This window comes from Ovis aries, chromosome X (genome assembly GCF_016772045.2).
Source record: "Ovis aries strain OAR_USU_Benz2616 breed Rambouillet chromosome X, ARS-UI_Ramb_v3.0, whole genome shotgun sequence".
NCBI classification, from domain to species: domain Eukaryota; kingdom Metazoa; phylum Chordata; class Mammalia; order Artiodactyla; family Bovidae; genus Ovis; species Ovis aries.
The window spans coordinates 45,506,142-45,514,921 of record NC_056080.1 but is presented as its reverse complement, the minus strand read 5'-3'; the positions used below and the strand labels follow the sequence as shown (position 1 = coordinate 45,514,921).

General features: G+C 37.2%; 1 pseudogene; it reads left to right on the top strand.

Annotated features, from left to right (window-relative positions):
- Window positions 1–4,059: 4,059 nt before the first annotated feature.
- Window positions 4,060–4,702, top strand: LOC105605447 (6-pyruvoyl tetrahydrobiopterin synthase-like; annotated as a pseudogene).
- The last annotated feature ends 4,078 nt before the right edge of the window (window positions 4,703–8,780 follow it).

Sequence of the window (8,780 nt, the reverse complement as noted above, 5' to 3'; positions counted from 1 at the left end):
GATATCTGTCGCTAACTCTTTTGTCTCACTTTTTATCTTTTATATTTTGTCCTACCTCCTTTCAAAGAGAATGGGCTGCCTTTCTGGGTGCCTGGTGTCCTCCGCCAGCATTCAGAAGTTATTTTGTGGAATTTGCTCAGTGTTCAAATGATCTTTTGATGAATTTGCAAGGGGCAAAGTGGTCTCCCCATCCTATTCCTCCACCATCTTAGGACTACCTCCCTGTCTCTGCTTTTTAATATGCTGTCGAGGTTTAATATACTGTCTGAGGCACAGAGAAGTGCATAAAATATAGCTGCCAGGTTTAGATAATTCCAGGGAAGCCCCTTATAAAAGCAAACTCACATAACCAGGACCACGGTCAAGAAATAGAATGTTGCCAGCCTTCCAGCATACAACCACCAGTGTTCCTCCCAATCACAACCCACATCCTCCCCTATGGATATAGTTGTTATCTTGACTTTATGATAATCATTTCTAAAATGCTTTTTTATAAACATGACTTTACATCTTTTGTATGCATTCCTAAGCAATACAGTTTATTTGGAGTTGTGTCAATGGAATCATACTGCATGCTCTGTTTTATGGCCTGCTTCTTTCATTCAATATCATATTTATTTGAGAGACTCATCCATCTTGTTGGAAAAGGCAATGGCACCCCACTCCAGTACTCTTGCCTGGAAAATCCCATGGACAAAGAAGCCTGGTAGGCTATAGTCCATGGGGTCGCAGAGTCGGACACGACTGAGCGACTTCACTTTCACTTTTCACTTTCATGCATTGAAGAAGGAAATGGCAACCCACTCCAGTATTATTGCTTGAAGAATCCCAGGGACTGCAGAGCCTGGTGGGCTCCCATCTACGGGGTCGCACAGAGTTGGACACGACTAAAGCAACTTAGCAGCAGCAGCAGCATCCATCTTGTGCCTAGTAGCCTTAGACCTTTTGTCTCCATCATTGATTAGCATTCCAATGCATGATTTTAGCAAAGTAATTGTGATGTGATTGTACCATTCTACACTGGATGAACACTGGGGCTGTTTTTAGGTTTTGATCATGAACAATGGTGCAATGAACATTCTTGGGCATTTTTCATGGGACTCATGTTTAAAAGTCTCTTGGGTATATATGCAGGAACAGAGTCACTGGCCCATAGAGTATACATATCTTCAGCTTTTCTACATGGTGCCAAATTGTTTTCTGTAGTGGTTGTACCAACTTATAGTCCCAGCAGCAACATAGAGAGTTCCTCTGCCTGCACATCTTCATCTACACCAAGTATTGCCAGAATTTAATTTACTTGTTTTCCTCTGCTATTAAGTTTTTGCACATTCTCACGTTTATGAACGTTTTGGACATTTTCTCCTATGAAAAGCCTGTTCATGTACAACTCTTTCACCATTTTTCTACTCTATTCCCCATCTTGTTTTTACTGATATAGTGAGTTATTTCTGTGTTTTAAATACCAATCCACTGGTGGTTATATGTGTGGCTAAAATAATCTTTCGCTTTGTTGTTTGTATTTTCTCTTCTGTGCTGTGCTTTGTGAACAGACTTTAATTAAGACATGCTTATTTATATAACATACCTAATGATAGCATAGTCAAAATTTATCATTCTTTTCCTTATGGCTAGTGCTTTTCTGTTTCAAGAAATCTGTCCCTGCCCTGAGCCCATGAAACTATTCTCTATATTGTCTTCTGAAGTATTTATGATTTTGCCTCTCACAGTTAGGTCATAATCCACCTAAAAGTGATGTTTGTGTATAGTGCTGAGTAGGTTTTCTTTCTTTTTTTAATGTGGATATCTGATTGTTTCAGTGAACCACTTATTGAAAAGTTTGCCCTTTTCTGACTGATTTGCAGTTCTGCATGTGTCATAAATCAAACATCTACCTATGTATGGGCTAGTTTGTGAACTCTCTATTAATTACCATGGCTCTAATTATCTGTCTACTTAAAATACCACAAACTCATCCCTACAGTTATATAGCAAGTCCTGATATTTGAATAAAGCCACTCAACTCTCCCTTTTTCTTTGAAAATGTCTAGGTTATTTTTTTGCCTCTCTTGAATCCTATTCAAATATCAATTCATCAGAAAAAAAATTCAACCAAAACCCCATTTAGGGTTCTAATTGGAACTGCATTGCACTTTTAGATTTGATTTCTTGTCTATAATATAGAATGTTATTGAACAGATATGGTGTGCTTTCCTTTTAATAAAAACTTCATTAATATGTCCCAATAATATTTCATTTTTCCCATAAGAGAGCATTTTATCCTAGGCACTTCATATTTTACAAATACTGCCTTTGAAATTTTCATTTTGTATATATGTTGCTGGTAAATAAAATAAAATTGACTTCTGAATGTTAATATTTTATCCTATAAACAGCCACCTAAACTCTTTTATTGATTCTACCAGCTTGTCTGTAAATACCTGTAGAATTTAGTGTACAGAATTATATCATCTGCAAATAGTGCCAGTTTCATGTCTTCCTTTCCAAGCACTTTGTTCCTTCTTTTCCCACATACTATACTTTCTTGGTGATAGTGGCCATTCTTACTTGATGAAACTCTCAAAAGAAAGCTTTCAGTAATTCCAAGAATGATATTTGCTGTAGGTGTTGTGTTCTGTAGCAATCTGGATCCAATAATTGAAAACTTCCCTAAAATAGGAAAGGAAATAGCCACTCAAGTCCAAGAAACCAAGAGAGTCCCAAACAGGATAAACCCAAGGCAAAACATCCCAAGACACATGTTAATCAAATTAATAAAGATCAAACACAAACAACAAATGTTAAAAGCAACAAGGGAAAAACAACAAATGAAACGTAAGGGGATTCCCATAAGGATAACAGCTGATCTTTCAATAGAAACTCTTCAGGCCAGAAGGGAATGGCAGGACATACTTAAAGTGATGAAAGAGAAAAATCTATAACCCAATTTACTGTGCTCAGCAAGGATCTCATTCAGATATGAAGGAGAAATCAAACGCTTTACAGACAAGCAAAAGCTGAGAGAATTCAGCACCACCAAACCAGCTCTTCAACAAATGCTAAAGGATCTTCTCTAGGCAGGAAACACAGAAAGGGTGTATAAACTCAAACCCAAAACAACAAAGTAAATGGCAACGGGATCATACTTATCAATAATCACTTTAAACGTAAATGGGTTGAATGCCCCAACCAAAAGACAAAGACTGGCTGAATGGATACAAAACAAGACCCCTATATATGCTGTCTACAAGAGACCCACCTCAAAACAAGGGACACATACAGACTGAAAGTGAAGGGCTGGAAAAAGATATTTCATGCAAATGGAGACCAAAAGAAAGCAGGAGTAGCAATACTCATATCAGATAAAATAGACTTTAAAATAAAGGTTGTGAAAAGAGACAAAGAAGGACACTACATAATGATCAAAGGATCAATCCAAGAAGAAGATATAACAATTATAAATATATATACACCCAACATAGGAGCACCACTATATGTAAGACAAATGCTAACAAGTGGTGTTGGAGAAGACTCTTGAGAGTCCCTTGGACTGCAAGGAGATCCAACCACTCCATTCTAAAGGAGACCAGTCCTGGGTGTTCATTGGAAGGACTGATGCTAAAGCTGAAACTCCAGTACTTTGGCCACCTCATGTGAAGAGTTGACTCATTGGAAAAGACCCTGATGCTGGGAGGCATTGGGGACAGGAGGAGAAGGGGACGACAGAGGATGAGATGGCTGGATGGCATCTCCGACTCAATGAACATGAGTCTGAGTAGGCTCCGGGAGTTGGTGATGGACAGAGAGGCCTGGCGTGCTGTGATTCATGGGGTCACAAAGAGTCGGACATGACTGAGCGACTGAACTGAACTAAACAAGTGTGAAAGGGGAAATACAATAACACAATAATAGTGGGAAGCTTTAATACGCCACTCAAACCTATGGATAGATCAACTAAACAGAAAATTAACAAGGAAACACGAACTTTAAATGATACAGTGGGGCCCACCCCAGGCTGGCGGTGAGCTGGTGCCACCCGGTGGCGGGTTAAGATGCTGGCTGGGCCCTGGGCTTATGGAGCCATGAACGGAGCAGGATCAGGCCCTCGCTGGCAGGTGCGAGTGTCCCGCTTCATCTCCTTCAGCACAACTCACCGCCTCCACAGCAAATTTCTTAGTAATGAAGAAAACTTGAAATTATTTGGGAAGTGCAACAACACTAATGGCCATGGGCACAATTATAAAGTTGTGGTGACAGTACATGGAGAGATTGATCCCGTTACAGGAATGGTCATGAATTTGACTGACACCAAAGAGTATATGGAGAAGGCAATTATGAAGCCCCTTGGTCATAAGAATCTGGATTTAGATGTGCCGTATTTTACAGACATTGTAAGCACAACAGAAAATGTAGCCGTATATATCTGGAAAACCTCCATAAATTTCTTCCTGTGGGAGTTCTTTATAAAGTAAAAGTATATGAAACCGACAATAATATTGTAGTCTATAAAGGAGAATAACTCTTAGAGATTAATTTCCATCCGTATTTGAAGAAGAACTTTATCCCCTTGAAAAATTAAGAAGTCATTACCTAACTGTTGCATTTATGCATTGTGTTCTGGAATCATTGTAAGTGAGTCCTGTTCTAGACTCAAATCCATTTTAAAACCAAATTTGTAATGTATTCTGAGTATCATTTAAAGAGTCTTCACTTCAGCAAAATGTTCTGGTGTAGAATCGTTTGGAAGCAAAATAAATGTTTTTTTTTCCCCCATTATCTCATTTTTAGTATCCATTTTTTTCCTGGTATAATATAAATGGCAAAAATGGTTATAAGACTGACAGTAGGTGAATCTTATAAAAAATACCAGTGACCACAAAGTCTAGAAACAGAGACTACATGATATTTCTAGTAGACTGAGCTCCCTTGATTACTTCTTCTAGGATATGCTAAACGTGTTCCATTGGAAAAGGGAATGGCAAATCACTTCAGCATTCTTACGTTGAGAACCCCTTGAGCAGTATGAAGAGGCAAAAGATATGACACAGAAAGATGAAATCCCCAGGTCAGTAGGTGCCCAATATGCTGCTGGAGAAAAGTGGAGAAACAGCTCCAGAAGCAATGAAGAGGCTGAGCCAAAGTGAAAACAACGCCCAGCTGTGGATGTGTCTGGTAGTGAAAGTAAAGTCTGATGCTGTAAAGAACAATATTGCATAGGAACCTGGAATGTTAGGTCTATGAATCAAGGTAAATTGGAAGTGGTCTGACAGGAGATGACAAGAGTGAACATCAGCATTTTAGGAATCAGTCCACTAAAATGGATTGTAAAGGGTGAATTTAATTCAGATAATCATTATATTTACTACTGTGGACAAGAATCCCTTAGAAGAAATGGAGTAGCTCTCATAGTCAACAAAAGAGCCCAAAATGCAGTACTTGAGTGCAATCTCAAAAATGACAAAATGAACTCTGTTCATTTGCAAGGCAAACCATTCAGTATCAAAATTATTACAATATCAGTAATCCAAGTCTACGCCGCAACCACTTTTGCTGAAGAAGCTGAAGTTGAACGGTTCCATGAAGACCTATAAGACCTTCTAGAACTAACACCAAAAAAAGATGTCCTTTTCATCATAGGGTCTGGAATGCAAAAGTAGGAGGTTATGAGATACCTGGAGTAATAGACAAGTTAGGCTTTGGAGTACAAAATGAAGCAGGGCAAAGGCTAACAGAGTTTTGCCAAGAGAATGTACCAGTTATAGTGAACAGCCTTTTTGAACAACACAAGAGATGACCCTACACATGGTTACCACCAGATGGTCAATACTGAAATCAGACTGACTATATTTTTTGCAGGCAAAGGTGGAGAAGCTTTATACAGTCAGCAAAAACAAGACCAGGAGCTGACTGTGGCTCAGATCATGAACTCCTTATTGCAAAATTCAGACTTAAAGAAAGTAGGGAAAACCACTAGGCCATTCAGGTATGACCTAAATAAAATCCCTTATGATTATAAAGTAGCAGTGACAAATAGATTCGATGGATTAGATTTGACAGAGTGCCTAAAGAACTATGGACAGAGGTTTGTGACATTGTACAAGAGGTGTTGATCAAAACCATCCCCAAGGAAAAGAAATGCAAGAAGGCAAAATGGTTGTCTGAGGAGGCCTTACAAATAGCTGAGAAAAGAAGAAAAGCAAAAGTCAAATGAGAAAAGGTGCAAGCTTATTCAGTGAAAATTAGACCTGAATCATCTGGGACAATGCATTATAAATGAATGTATGAGGACTGATGGGAATGCCTTTTGGTAGTGCATGTTGTTCATTGCAAATTTGCTTATTGAACCATGAACTGCTAGTGAGGAACACTGAACATATCATAGAAGATGAATAAACTGTTTATATATATTTGTCTGTTTTCAGACCTTATGGCTACCTGGACAATTTAAACTCAAAAGACTGAAAAATAATCACATGTATTAAACCTTGTTAAGATAATCAGCATGAAAATGATATGTTTCTCTGTACAGCATCTCTTTATGGGAGTTTATCCTAGTTAATCTTGTTCTGTTCTGATCACTAAATTTACCTGCTTCAAGTGGAGCTGCTTTTGTGGCATTCATCTCTGGTATCTTTCTTCATACCAAAATCTATAAGAATATATTTGCTTTCTTCCCATAAAGAACAGATCTCACTTGTGTTCTCATTTGTATTTTAAACTCCTTAAATATATTTCTCTCCACATAGCAACTAGTACACAATGGATTGTTAGAATGCTGCTGCCTGAAAAGAGTAAAAGGACTTGTGTTATGATTAGTACACTAAAAAATTTTTCAAAGGAGTATACTTTTATTTTGAAGAGTTTTTAACTGCATGAATTTTACAATAAATTTTGACAGTAAAAAAATAAATAAATGATACAATGGACCAGTTAGACCTAATTAATATCTATAGGACATTTCACCCCAAAACAATGAATTTCACCTTTTTCTCAAGTGCACATGGAACCTTCTCCAGGATAGATAACATCCTGGGCCATAAATCTAGCCCTGGTAAATTGAAACAAATTGAAATCATTCCAAGCATCTTTTCTGACCACAATGCACTAAGATTAGACGTCAATTACAAGAAAAATATTATTAAAAATTCCAACATATGGAGGCTAAACAACACGCTTCTGAATAACCAACAAATCACAGAAGAAATAAAAAAGAAATCAAAATATGCATAGAAATGAATGAAAATGAAAACACAACAATCCAAAACCTATGGGACATTGTAAAAGCAATGCTAAGAGGAATGTTTATAGCAATACAGGCTTACCTCAGTAAACAAGAAAAAAGTCAAATGAATAACTTAACTCTACATCTAAAGCAACTAGAAAAGTGAGAAATGAAGAACCCCAGGGTTAGTAGAAGGAAAGAAATCTTAAAAATTAGGGCAGAAATAAATGCAAAAGAAACAAAAGAGACCATAGCAAAAATCAACAAAGCCAAAAGCTGCTATTTGAGAAGATAAATAAAATTGACAAACCATTAGCCAGACTCATCAAGAAACAAATGGAGAAGAATCAAATCAGCAAAATTAGAAACAAAAATGGAGAAATCACAACACACAACACAGAAATACAAAGGATCATATGAGACTACTATCATCAACTATATGCCAATAAAATGGACAACGTGGAAGAAATGGACAAATTCTTAGAAAAGTATAATTTTCCAAAACTGGACCAGAAAGAAATAGAAAATCTTAACAGACCCATCACAAGCACAGAAATCGAAACTGTAATCAGAAATCTTTCAGCAAACAAACGCCCAGGACCAGACGGCTTCATAGCTGAATTCTACCAAAACTTTAGAGAAGAGCTAACACCTACCCTACTCAAACTCTTCCAGAAAATTGCAGAGGAAGGTGAACTTCCAAATTCATTCTATGAGGCCACCATCACCCTAATATCAAAACCAGACAAAGATGCCACACAAAAAAAGAAAACTACAGGCCAATATCACTGATGAACATAGATGCAAAAATCCTTAACAAAATTCTAGCAAACAGAATCCAACAACATATCAAAAATATCATACGTCATGACCAAGCGGGTTTTATTTCAGGGATGTAAAGATTCTTACATATTTGCAAATCAATCAATGTGATACACCACATTAACAAATTGAAAGATAAAAACCATATGATTATCTCAATAGATGCAGAGAAAGCCTTTGACAAAATTCAACATCCATTTATGATAAAACCCTCCAGAAAGCAGGCATAGAAGGAACATAACTCAACATAATAAAAGCCATATATGACAAACCCACAGCAAACATTATACTCAATAGTGAAAAATTGAAAGTATTTCCCCTAAAGTCAGGAAAAAGACAAGGGTGCCCCACTCTCACCACTACTATTCAACATAGTTTTGGAAGTTTTGGCCACAGCAATCAGAGCAGGAAAAGGAATAAAAGGAATCCAGATTGGAAAAGAAGAAGTGAAACTCTCACTGTTTGCAGATGATATGATCATCTACATGGAAAACTCTAAAGACTCCACTAGAAAATTACAAGAACTAATGAATGAATATAGTAAAGTTGTGAAGTGTAGTCTCTCAGTTGTGTCCAACTTTTTGCGACCCCATGGATTATAGCCTGCCAGGCTCCTCCGTAATAAAGTTGAAGGATATAAAATTAACACAGAGAAATCCTTTGCATTCCTATACACTAACAATGAGAAAACAGAAAGAGAAATTAAGGAAACAATTCCATTCACCATTGCAACGAA